This window comes from Tyto alba, unplaced genomic scaffold, assembly GCF_018691265.1.
Source record: "Tyto alba isolate M040663 unplaced genomic scaffold, T.alba_DEE_v4.0 Super-Scaffold_20000042, whole genome shotgun sequence".
NCBI classification, from domain to species: domain Eukaryota; kingdom Metazoa; phylum Chordata; class Aves; order Strigiformes; family Tytonidae; genus Tyto; species Tyto alba.
The window spans coordinates 1,762,951-1,776,834 of record NW_024881293.1 but is presented as its reverse complement, the minus strand read 5'-3'; positions in this window follow the sequence as shown (position 1 = coordinate 1,776,834).

Below are 13,884 nucleotides of genomic sequence, written 5' to 3'. Positions count from 1 at the left end.
ACTCCCATTTTGGGGTAGTTTAGTGGGAAATAATGGGTATCAAAACAGCACTCAACAGGGTGCGGGACCCTGCTGCACCAACTGTTGTCCCCCCATGCACACGATCCCCCCCTTGTCACAGCAGGACAGACCCACCAACCCATAAAGATGCTCCCCAAAAAGCAAGACCACAATGCTCCCAAGCTGCAGGGCCAAAACAGGGACAGAAGCAGCAAATTTGGGGCAAAGGAAGTGATGCCTGATGCCAGCTGGACGCACGTTTGCTCCCAAAGTGCCCGGCACATGATGGTGATTTGAAGATGGAGCAGTTGGGGGGCTTTGCTGCACTCCAAAGAGTCGGTGCCCCCAAAAGCATCGATCAAATCCTCAGTGGAGGTGACAGAAAGCATCTCCATCCTCCCTCAGCCACAGCCCACAGTGGCAAAACTGCATTTCCCCAGATGGTGCAGTTAGGACCTCGGAAACCTTTTTTTTTTTTTTTTTTACCCATTAAGGACTTGATTTCTGAATATCCCTTACAAAAAGAGCCTTGGGAGGGGGCGGGGGGGGGGAAGACACACACATCTCTTGTTCTTCCGATGATGTTTCAGTCGCAGTGCCAGCGCAAAACCTTTGCTAAAAATACCTCCGCCTGCTTTGATGAGGCAGGAGACAGTGGCTCCCCGCGCCTTCGGCAGCCGTCATTAGCAGCTCGCATCTGCCTGGCTGCCAGCAAACAGCTCCTTTTCCATGCGGAGGTGTTAAAAAAAAATATAAAAAAAAAAAAAAAAAAAAAATAAACCCGCGTCATTTGTTTTACTTGCCAGCCCCGGAGCAATGGGAGATCTGCTGCAAAGCACCTGTTTGCTGCTTTCCCACCTCCCTTGCAGGTGGGTTTTGCACAGCTTATGGAGAATAAAAGAGCATGTGGGAGAGGAGCGAGCTGCCTCCGTGCAAAATAGCAGGGGATGGAGCTAAGCAAGGGGAACACAACCTTTTAAACCAAGTGGGGTGGTGGAAAAGCAGGACCTTGGTGTCTCTGCAAACTGGAAGAGGCTCGTAGACACCACCCAAGTCTCCATCTCTGCAGGCACAAGGAGAAAAAAAATTAGATTTGATGGACTAGACCAGGCTTCAGCACGTCCCCAAACAATCCACTGTCCCACGTTGTAAACTATTTCTTTATTGCAAGGACAGATTTGGCAGAGCGGGCCCTCATGGGCGGCCAGCTCGAGCAGACGGCAGCGGGCTGAGGACCAGCTGCCTGCAGAAGCCGGTTGCCCCCCTAAACCATGACGACATCCTCCTATCCCTCCGGCACATCACCGGCAAGTGGCAATTAGCACCAGAAGAAGAAGAAGTCTCGCCGTAATTAGTGTCATTTACTTAAAACGCTCGACCTTGAGAAGGTTTTGCATTGATCTTAGCTCAGGCGTTGGAGGATTTGATAGCAGCGACATCTCCCACATGCACATAAATCCCCCTGTCTTGCTACCAACCCTACAAAACCACATGGAGCTACAAGCATTGGGTCTCCAAATTAATTAGAGGGGTTTGTCTTGCTTGGGGAACAGGAGGAAAGTGGAAGCAGACGGCTGCTGGCTGGGCACCAGCTTTGCAAAGGGGACTCAGAGCCTTAATTACTCCTTTCCCTTAACCTCATTGCACCTTGAGGTATTTCCACATCCCTGTTGCTGGCGGTGGGGATTGATTGATCGTCCCTCCTTTGGCATCCAGACGGCCTGATTAATGTAAAACTAACCAGTCGCTCCCAACCCTGGGGAATTAATCACTTAAATGTGGGAATTACTCAATAAACTGTTCAAACCCACAATAAACCAAGCCATTAAAAATTAATCGCTTGACATCCCTGCCATATAAACATAGCTAATAAGACTGGGGTGAGGAGCGGAGAGGGAGAGATGGTCCCACATCGCCTGCGTTTTCCCATTCTTGCCCTAAAAACATCATCAGGAAGCCCAGCAAAGGACCGATCTCTTCCGGCCGTGTTCACAGGCTCAGCCGAGCCAAGGACCGGCAGCTCAACGCCGACGAACCAGCTTCATCTCCCACAGGAGAAAGGCGAGGGGTTTTATTTTAAATCCCTTTCCTCCCATAATACATCTGACACTAATCAGGGTTCCAGCCCCATGGGAATCAATGATTAATGATGTTAAATATAGCAGGAGATTGCGAGGGTAAAATTAGGCACCATGCATAAAACATCACAGCTCCTTGTTAGATAGTCAAATTAGACTAATGGTTTGATGTTCACGCGGGCTCTGGCCCTGTAATTATGAATGGACTGGCTAACCTCTTCCCCAGCTGCACAGGGCTTGGATGCTGGGGCTGAGAAATAGCCCAGGCTTGAGCCTTAACGAGAACACAGCGACAGTAATTAGAGCACAAGGGCATGCAAGGCTGGGGCTGAAGGTGGACCTGGACATCCTGAAGGTCAAGGGTGTGGTGGGGACAACATCATCCCACCGACCAGCTGCTTTGCATCCCTGAGGGTCTGAAGCTGCACGTGGTCCTGCACCATGATGGGACGGTTTGGGTCGGTATCGTTAGGGGTTTGCCATGGGGTCAACACTGTTATGGGTTTGCCATGGGTCAGCATCATTAGGGGTTTGCCATGGGGTCAGCACCATTAGGGGTTGGCTTCACCCAGCAGCATGGCCATCAGTCCAACATCCTCGAGGCTTGGGGTGAGGGTTTGCTGCAGCACATGGCCCCATACCCCGGTGGGGGGCTTGGGATCAGCATCGTTAGGGGTTTGCCATGGGTCAGCATCGTTAGGGGTTCGCTTTACTCAGCAGCATGTCCATTGCTCCAACATCCCCTACCAGCATGGCAAGAGCTTTTTGCTCAGCGTGGTTTGCAAAAATATCCGCCAGCGCTCAGCCTTGCAGATTTACACCACCACCTTCCATCCCCCCTGGTCACTAATTAACTCCAAGCAAAGCTATTAAGGAGCCCAAAGCCGGGGAGAGAAGGAGCGGGAACGCAAAACCGTCAACATGCATTACCACTTCCTCCAAAACCAGTGCAAAGAACACAAATCTGGCTGTAATTAATCTCATTATCTAGGAAAGAGAGAAACGCGGAGCAGTTGCATGGTTTGAAAGGGTTGTCAAAAATGGGAGTACAGGGGGGATAAGCCTTTGTGAGAGTTTAAGCTCGGACAGCCACCAGCGTTAAAGCTGGTTTCAAGGGAGATCAGAGCGATGGGGAAATAAAGACGGGAGGAAACCAGCCTGGAGGAAGCAAATTCAATAATGTCTTATTCCCTGGCCCTTTTGCTTAAGAAGTGAGACAAAAATAGCCCCAAAAAGCCAAAACAGCCACTCGTAACCACCACCACATTGTTGCATCCCCTGCAAAGCCCAAGCAAGTGGGCAGGCGTGGGGTGGGAGCACCCGCGCTCATCCTCCAACCCAAAGGGCCGCATCCTGCCCTGCAGAGCTGGACCAGGACCATATCCAAAGCATCCTTCAGGAGAGGCATTTTGGGGTAAGAGAGCCTTTCTCAGCAAGCCCAAGGGGATGAGGTTGGATTCCACAACCAGGAGCAGGGCTTGGAGCCAGCATCTACTGACCGATACCCCCCCCCAAAACCATTATAAACCAGTTAATCAGCCATGGGGCAGAAGATGTGTCCACACTCCCCAGGCTTCAGTGCACAGCAAGACACCCCCACCTGCAAACAGCCTTTTGGGGGAGAAAAGGGGGAAAATTCCCCCTCCCAGCACTGGCAGCAGCTGGCGGGGGAGAAAAAGCCCCCTGAAAGTTGCAGATGGCTATTTTGTGCCATTTCAGAGATTGTTGATTGTTTGGAGAAGAGGAGATTATAGCCTGTCAGGCAACCTGAAACTGAGCCAGGAAGGATCTTTGCAGTCTTAAACCCCTGAAAACGAGTCAGCAGATTAAAAAAGGCAGTTACCAAAAAAAAAAAAAAAAAAAAAAAGCACTTTTTTCCCTCCCTTGGCTGCATAGAAAGGGGAGACACAGCCCCAAACCCAACACTGCCTCCATCATCCCCATGCTAGGGAATTACCACCAGCCTTGATGAGTTTTTTCCTATTGCATTAGCATCTTCATTTGCTTGTCTGGCTTTAATTGCAGAGCGCTGGAAGGAGGCAAAGCCACGATGCTCAGCCCTTGGTTCAAGCTCCCATTAACCTCTGGCCTGAGCGTGGGTTAATAGGAAGCAGAAGGAAATACCAGGGGTGCAACCCAGGCACGCTTCGACCCCAAATGTGGGCAGAGCATCACCATTAGCAAAGGGCAAAGGACCTGGCCGCTCTCAGACAAGATTTTCCCCCCCGCCCTCGAGCAGGATTTGACCTTCCCAGGCTTTCAAATCCCTGCTGAGGAGGTGCCTGCCCTGCTGCATCCCAACTCAGCCTGGGCACATCCTCACCCCCAGCTCTCCATGCTCTCCCAGCGATTGCTTTTTTGCTCCCTCCCAAACCCCATGACTTTTAAATCCTCTTTCCCCCCGCCAAATTCCCACCTCACAGCATGACCCGGTGTCACCAGCAGCATCTTGCTGCAGCGCAGGCGTTCAGGGTTCGTCTCCAGCAGCGGATCAAAATGTTTTTGTCAAGGCAGATGGGAAAGGACATGTCCACTTGACAGATTGGGGTTTGTCAGAGGGGGGTTTTGGCTAACAACCTGAAAATTGTCATTTTTGACAAGGACTTCAAAAAAGCTCTAACGCAAAGAGCGTTTAAGCCTTGTTTCTGCGAGAGGCTCCTGCGAGAGCACTTTTTCCCTTGCCACTTGCAGCCTGCAATCCTATTAGGATGGTTTACATCCCTGAGCCGGCAACGAGACCACAGCAAGCAACCCAGGACCCTCAAATCTGCACCCCAGGGGGTTACCCCCACCACGCAAGGCACTGCGGTCCCCATCCCACCCATTCCCTCCTCCTCGATCTGCAGCACCCCCAGCCCCTCTCCCCGCAAACCCCCCAGAGCTCTGCAGCCCTTTGCATCGGCACCACGGTGCGAAAGCAAAGCCATGACCACTGTCACTGCACTCCCAGGGGACAGCTACATCCAACCCGACGAGGAACAGCAAACGATTGACTCTTATTAGGAGTCCAATAACGTCTGGGAGACTGCAGCTTTGATAAGTACTCTGCTGCACAGCTGGGGTCAACTGCATTAGGAAAATGTAATTAGACTAATAAATTCTTGAGCTTTTTCTTCCTTGTCAGGGGTACCAGGAACTCACTGAGCCTCGTTATCCGGGGAATCCACAGGTCCCTGTTACCAGCCACGAGAGACTTGGCTTGGGTGCATTTAAGATCTCAGATCCAGTGTTTTGGGGTTGCAAGTTCAGCAAACAGGGAGTTATCACAAGGCTCTCCAGCCCAGTTCTCGAGCCTTACCGGTCCCAGTTGAGACCATCCATGAATGCAATGGCCCCCACGGGGTTAAAGCACAGCAGCTGGTCCTGCATAGGATGCAACCAGCCCTGCCGCACACCCCCAGACATCTTTCCACTTCTTTGGGCGAGATCGCCAGGACCCTGGGTCACATCCACACCCCCAGCAATAGCGGAGCTCATCAGGAGCCGTGCTGGTGGCTTCACCCTCCCCGTTGCCTCCCTTCCCTTTTCCCAAACCTCTGCCTGTAGTAAAGCTCCCCAAAGGCAGCAGCTACTTCTCAGCTCACCCAACTTCTCCTCTTGGCAACCTTTGCTGGCAGAGCCCTATCACCAGGAATAGCAACGCCTGCGGAGGTCCAGCTCTTGCAAACAATGACGCCTGATTGAGGCAGCTGCCTAATATCCCACCCTGAGAAGGGGAAACTCTTCCCAGCAGCTCCAGCTCCCGTTGAAACAAGATGTGAAGCATCTCAGGTCCATCCTTCCCTTCCCTGCATGCCCACTGGCACGGTGGATGGCAGCAGAAAGATGTTTGCACGGCAAGTGCATCCTCCCAAAGAGCAGCCAGGAGCAGAACAACCCTCGGACTCTGCTCAGCATCCCCATATTGCTGCTAAAAAAAAGCCCAGGTCAAGACCACACAAGTTGCCTACGCTTCGGCTGTTGCACCATCCTCCAGCCCCCTCCTTGCATGGAAGGTACCAAAGCAACTGCTTCATAGAGACATCATGAATCAGCCTTTAATATAGCGTACGTTGCATTATTTTTAGCCAGGGACACTATTGTATTGTGCTTGTGCGCAGGAATCAGACCATGAAATTGGCTGGATGCAGACTAGTCGTGTTTGTCAGCATGAACGAGCAAACAAGCAGCTGAGCCGTGCCAGGGTGAAATGTTAAAAGCGTTTAAGTGCCATTTAATGGCACCTGATATTAGCAAGCTGGGCATTCAAAAAAGATGCGTGGTTATTAAACATCATCCTCAGCGGCTGGCCCCGATAGCCCCGGTCAAGTCAGGAGCGAGGGTTGCCCTAAAATTAACCTGCCAACCCAAATTCAGAGCCTGGCAGGGCGCCTATAGCAACTCGACATTATAAAGTGGCTGTAGGAAAGGCAGCGCTGCCCTCATAGTGAAACACAGCCAGCTATAAGCTCTCAGCCCCTAGCTCAGCAAACCGGGGCATTGCAAACAAGCACAGGAGCAGGGAAACCTCTTTTTTTAGAGTCATTTAAGCCCCCCGGGGCTGGATCACCCCCTTCGGGGTTGCGGCTGCCACCAGTGCAATTAATAGTTGCTCGATCCCAATGACACTGCGAGAGGCATCTCCCAGCCATGCAAGGACTGGGGACAATGTTAAGCAGTGTAAAGTATCCCTGATGCACATCTGACATGGTCACAGAGGCTTCGGCATCTTTATTTTTTGGCTAAAGAGGGAAGAAATTGGGGTCCCTTTCCTCCTCCCTCCACGGTTCGAAGGAAGAGGAGTTGGAAACCAAAATCCTGCTTGGAGGGCATCGAGCCAGGAGGAAAAACAAACCCATGCAAGATATCTGAAGAGGGCAATCACAGCTCTTCTCGCAGCCCAAATTGTTAGTTTAGCAAATTACTTCTGAACAGCCCATGTTTTGACATTTCTCAAGTGTTTTCCTTCCTTTCTGCCCAACTCAAGGTGACTGTTTCCAAGCTCAGACACTTGGCCAAGAGCAAAATCAGAGCTGTGGAGCTTGGCTTCCCCTTGTTTTGAGAAGCAGCCGGTCAAGGCATGAAAAATGATGGGAATGGGGACAACCCCATCACCCCCCTCGTCTCCATCCTTCCCTGGGAGCCACTTACAGGGGTGCAAACCCAACAGTACCTGGGACAGGAGAAGCAGAGGAGCAAACCACCCGTGCACTGGGTGGCAACTACTTTCTGCCTGCGTTCTGCACTGATTACTGCACTTAATTGAATTAAGATCAGCTGAAGCCACAAGAGCTGAGGAAGGGTTATTATTGGTGGTCAGGTGTCTCTAAAAATTGATGGCAAGGGATAAAAGGAGAGCCATCAGCTAAGGTCATGCTGAAGTTGCTCCTTCAATGCCTTATTTATGGCAGGAGTCAAGTGGGAGCAGAGGTCAGGTCTGTCCCGCTGGCTCCAGCATTAGTCACTTCATTAAGGTTTAGATACAAATATTGCACTGCAGAGGCAATTAGTAGATTATATTTATTTTGCCAGAGCACCTAGCTGAAAAAGGGGGGGGAAAAAAAATCAAGATTTAGAGCCCAGAGCTCCTGTCTCTATCTATGATGCTCTTGCGGTGGATCTGTATGGCAGCTTTGCTAAGCCTGAACCCAAACTCAGTTTCAAGCTTCACAAAAGCTTATTTCCTCTGCTCTGCTCCTCTCTGCTGTTATATTTGATGTCTCTCACTCGCTGGCTCCCCAGGGGTAGAGCCTGGAGGAAAGCTTGCGAACGAACATGAATTTCTGGAGGTTTTTTTATCGTCACTCCCAGGATCGAGACGGCTGCTCTCTGTGCCAGAGCCGTGTAGCTGGGCTTTGATACCGAAAGCCGCAGCCCTGCGGGTCGCTAGCCCCCCTGCTTGCTTTAGAAGCCCGAGACAAAGATACCACGGGGGATATTCTGCATCTGAAATTCATCTGCGTTTGCTCCCGGCAATGCCTGCAGCTGCTTTCGGTGGGCGGCTCACCCCGTGCAAGCTGCACTTGGCCTTGCCTTAACCCTAACAGCGGGCACAAAAGGCAGCGAGAGCTGCAGGAGTGTTGAGCAAAGCTCCAGGTCGTCCCTCTGCAAAGGGGATTTCGGTGTTCACAGCACTGGGGCTTGCAAACGCCAGTGAGAGGGGCCAGCTTTTAGCAAAGCCCCTTCCACTCTGGCTCCCTGGATCTGGTCCACCTAAAAACCAGCCTCTGCTTTTGCTCCTTGCCCCCCTAAATTTCTCCCTGCAGCTTCCCATGGAGCAGTAATGCACCTCCACGCAGGGAAACATCCCCCATTGCCCATGAGGAGGTATATTAAAAAACAAAAATCTTTCCTTAAACAGGCTTTGGGAACGTCCCAGGCATGGCGATGGCAAGATGAAGAGTCATTTGGGTGTCACAAGCACGTTAAAGCTCAAATAAATACCTTGCTGAGGATCCTGACAGGGCTGATACCTCAGTGGGGAAGGTGGGTGGATATTTTTCCAAATTTTCCCAGGTCTTATTATCCCTTTTTTCCTGTTTCCCCAACCCATTTGGGTTTAAATCCCAAATCCCAGCCTGGGTTGAGCCCCAGCTGCTTTCCTATCCCCAGCAAAAGCAACACATGTGGCACAGCCGAAGGAAACGGGTCATTTTGGGCAGGACCCTGGCTCCTTTGGAAAAGCAAAGCCCAGCTCAAGGGGGAGGATAAAGCCAGTTTTGAGGCAATTAGAGCGCGTTGAGCGGGGTCTGAATGCCATCCTGGCTAAGCTGGGCGCCGGGCTGGCAGCCAAACCCAAACCGAGTTAATGCTGAGCCGCAGTGTGGCTTTTCCGAGCCTCCACACTGCCAAAATACCTCCTAGGCAGGCTCAGGGGATGAACCCCAAATCCCACACCCCTTTGCTGTCCCCCTTGCAATGCCAAATACACCCCCCCAGCCACTCTACACGGCTGCTGCTGCAGCGTCTTTGCCCTTCAGCAGTTGCAAAGGCGAGAAAATAAAGGTGTAGATCTAGAAATTGCTCCCCGTCGCTGCTAAATCTCAAGGAATAAGTAGCATCCTGGGGAATTTAAGCATCCTCAGGTGAGCTGCCACCCAACTCCTGTCTCTGGCAAACCAAGATGCAACATGACTAATTTGGAGGTGCCCTGGGCAGGGGAAAACCCTCGCTTGCCCAGCCAAGGACGCAGCCAGCCACCGGCTGGTTAAGAATTCGACAGCATTGTGATTATTACCTGCTGTTCAGTTGGGTTTAATCCTTCCAAATCGCCAAGAGAAGATTCACTTGGTGGAATTAAGAGGGCACAAACGTTGCCTGTTAGCTGCGGGAGGCGACTCCATCCTGCTGCTCTCTACCAGTGTGTTTGTCCCCCCCCAGCTTTGTTTTGCTGAATCTTTTTTGTGCAAACACCCCAACAGTTTTTACAAGCCAAAACGATGCAACCCAGGCACAGTTCGATGTTTGCAGGAGCCGGCCACACATGCAAGGGAAAATAAGCCAGAGATGTAGCTGCATTTTGAAATATCCTTTTTTCTTTTTTTTTTTTTTTTTTTTTGCTGCTGCAATACAGCTGGGTTTAGCATCCAGCCACCCACCTGAAACAAGCTTTGCACCTTGACACCCATCCTGCTGCATGCAATCCTTCCTCCTCCCTTCAGACTCCCCAGGAGCATCCTGTTGCCCTTCTGGGGCATCGCATTTTGCTACGCAGCTAGTTTAGAGCAAGAAGAAATTGGAAAACCAGCTCTGCATCCCATCTTTTTTAAGCAGGCAGCCATTTCCCTGCCGGGAGAGCGTGCAAAGAGCTGCAGCCGTTAACCCTCCACTTCAATTAAGAGGGGGTGGAGGATTTGCACGTCCAACCCTGGCAGCTTCAATCACGTCAGATAAGGGATGAGCGAAGGACGCCGGCTCCTTGAATTGTTTTGAAGGGAAACGAGATTTAGGGGATGAAGTGATGTTCATGGGCATGGTTTGCCAGCTCTCATCCCAAAATGCGCCGCATCCTGAGGGAGCCCGGAGCTGCAGAAGCATCCCAGCATCCAAAACCTCCTCCACCAAGCTGGAACAATTAATTCCTCACATTTATCCACCCCGGCTAACCTGGGAAAGCCATTCTTAGTGGGATTTTTCCCAGGATTTAGGGGATCTGCCTTCCAGGCTGTCCAAAATGTTTCTTTTCAGGCTGATGAAGAAGCCCGTAACCTTATTTAAAAGTCACTTTTGCTTGTAATGGAGGCACTTACCCCTCAGATACATCATTCGCCTCACATGGGTTTTATTGCCAGTAATAACTCCCAGAAAGTCCTCAACAGATGGAAATTTTATTTGGCTAAATCACTGTGGTTTGAGTTACAGTGGGGAAGGCACTGGTGGGTGTGAACAGCTCTGGGGGTCAGGGCTGTGACCCCCCAGTGAAGCCAGGCGAGGGTGCAAATTAAGGATGCTGCGGCTTCCCTGACCTATTTTTATGAGATTGAGGAGAGAAAATGCCATTTATTCCTATTCAGCAGAGATCCCATTCCAGGAAAAATAAAAGAAAAGGGATTTTATTTTTTTTGTCCTTGTTAAATTAGTCTCTCTGAGCTCTTCTGTCTAGGACTAAAAATTGCCAGCCTATTCATTTGTGCATGGGTTATACATATATATATATATATAAGGGGAGATAGTGCTGCATAAGACTTTCTATCCCTGCTTTACACATGTAACTGCTCCTCAGATATGCTTTTTTTAAAAACAAGCAGCCGGTTCTCATGTAAACCACTCTAAATCCCCATTTCCCTGTGGGGAGCACGTGTGTGACAATGTCCTCACCACCGGGGCTGCTCCAAAAAGCGGGTTGGAGCCTCTGTCACCACAGAGCCCAGCCCAACGGAGGGTTTAAGGGCCAGATCCTGAAGGATCTGCACCAAACTGACTGAATCTTGGAGGAATATATCCCAAATGGAGGTTTTATCATAAATATATATAATTAAATATGTATATATACATTAGCTCCGGGCTCTTCGCCCTGAGCAGGATGGGGGAGAGAGACTGGATGAAAACCAGACCCAAGATTAATTTATTGCTGTAATTAAAGTCTAATTAGTGCAAAGAGACACTTGGAAATAAAGAGATGGGGTTGCACCCCGCAAAAGCAAAGGGATAGGGGAAAGTGGAGTCTCTCCTGTCCTATAGCCTGGGAAGGGGGCACACAAAAAACAAAGGAAAAAAAAAAATACAACTAGAAAGGATTTTAACAGCCAACAATTGCTCCCATGCCCAGCAAGGGGGAAATACCTCCTCAAACACGCACTGGAGGATGGTGGCATCCACAGAGCGGGGAGGGAAACCAAGCCCAGGAGACTTCACTGCCTGCTGCGGCAAGAAAAACATTTACAGATCAGGTCTGGTTTGTCAAGTATTTATTTTTAAGCAAAGCTTGTTTCATCCCGCCTGGCAGCCACTTGTTGTGTTTGATGGAATAATTTCCACACCGAAAGCCCTCCGGCCGCCACGCTTCCTCAGGACTTAATAACCAAACACCTTCAGAAAGACCCTAACTTCATCCCGTGGAAATAATAATCTTCTACCCTGCTACACGTATATATAATTATATATATATATACACACATATAAAATACATAATACATATACACGCAGTATTTGAGCTCTCCTAAACTCAGGATCAAGGAGCATTGCCGGGGATGCAGCACCCAGTGCAACCCCCCCCAGCCCTCTCCACCCCACTCTGGCTCCTGCACCCCACTTTTCGGCAGCAATTTAATTGCTTTCCTCTTTTAATTGCTCCTTCCAAGGCAGGTTTCTCATCCCAAATCTCAGGCGAGCCCATCATCAGAGCGGTCTTGCCTTTGCAGCTCAAAGCATTTTCTTCTTTGCTCCTTTCCCCCCTGGGCCTCCACGCTGCTTGTTATGATGATGATTATTATTATAAATTTATTTCTATGTTTTTTTCCACCCACAGCTTGCAAGAAGGAGGGGGGAAAATCCAGGAGGAATCAAACCGGCTTGATTAAAGGCGACAGAGGAGGATGATGGGCAGCGAGGAAGGGAACGGGCTTTGCTCGTGTCTCCTGGGGAAGAAGCAGAGAGAAAGCACAACAAGGCTGCCTTCCCTTTGCAGCTCCAGGGCTGGACCCTGTACCCCTCCTAGAAACCTCTCAGATTTGATTTCCACGCCCAAATATTGGGGAATAAAAGAAATTTCTCCTCCCGTGGCTGCAGTCAGCTCAGGAATCTCATAACCCAGCTTATTCCCCGTGCAGACACCGCCTGCCTGAAGGACACGGGTGCCCCAGCCATGCTGCTCCCTTTGCAGTGGGACATCCAGTAAGCAGAGGAGGTTCTTTGACGTGAAGAAAAAAAAACCACAGAGATCCCATCAATCACAGCCTGACATCTCCATCCTCTTTGGGCACCTCTTTGGGACGTACCGACATGGCACACCTGTGGAGATGCCACCAGGGCATCTCTTTGGGACATACCATCGTGGAAACCCTCGGAGATGCCACCGTGGCACCTTTGGGACACATCAGCACGGCACCCCCTGGGGCAATGCCCTCTCCAGAGGAGCCAAGGGACCCCACCAAGCTCTCCCCACCTTTTCCCACAGCAAAGAGCTCATCCCGAGGGCCTACAATCACCCCCCAGGCTGGCGGCCAAGCCACAGTCCCACCACGGGGCTTGGACCAAAGCACATCCCTGACCCTCTGCCCACCTACACCCCACACAAGGTGGAAAGCGTAGCCGTGCATAATTCATCCCCTGACCTTCACCCAAGAGCACGACTGGAACATCCTTAATCCCCTGGCTAGCGAGAGCCGTGTGGCCACCAGCCAGCCCACACCAGGAGGAGCTTTTCAATCACTCAGAAGGGCTTTAGGACAGGGGCTGCTCATGACGGTACCGCTCTCTGTCCTCTTTGCAGCATGGATGAGGACTGAAGGCTATTGGTCACCAAAATCTGGGCAGGACTTGGTGGTAACCAAAGAGGATGGAAGAAAGTGGGAAAGGATAACTCCAGCTGCAGAGAGCCTGATTTGGGTGGTGGTTCCTGCATCCTCAGGGGTTAAAAGCACGATGGAAGAAGCTCCCCGTTTTCCATACCTGGGGGTGGCCATGCTGGCACAGCAAATACCTCTTCTCATCCTCTGTGGACCATTGCAAAAGCAACTGCAAGGATGCTTGCACGCGAGATGCTCTGTGTATGATGCATCCCCCTGGCACAAGGGTCACGAGCTTGTTTCTTCTTAAACACATCTGAAAGAAGAAAAAAAAAAACAACCCCCCAACCAGTTCTAACCCTTCAAGGTAGCAAATATCTCTATTTTAAGTCCTAACCACGCCCCCAGAGAGCAATCTGAAGCCAAGGGGCTGTCCCAAGCCCCTTGCAGCCCCCCCAAGCAGTGTCTTTCAGAGAACAAGCAAAAAAAAAAAAAAAAATCTTTCCTAAACCGGAGCCCTGTGGTTTTATATATTCACTTTTGTCGGCACAGTCGTTAAAGGGAGCTTTCTGCTTAATAGCATTTGCTGGGAGTTTGCAAACATCGTCTGCAACAAGCTCACCGGCTGCCCTGGCCCATTAGCATCTGGGCGAGATAATGAGGCTGGAGGAAGGGATCGATACAGGGAATATCAAGAAGAAAAAAGGGAAATAATAAATTAAAAAAAAAAAGCAGAAGCACCTGCAGCTTGGGAAGATGAGTCTTGCAGGACACACATCCCCAGCTTGGATGAGGGGGAATGAGCTCAAGTCTTGCCAAAAGCATCTTCTAAAGGGGTACCGGCATAGAAATATTTGCATTTCATGCATTAAATGCATTTT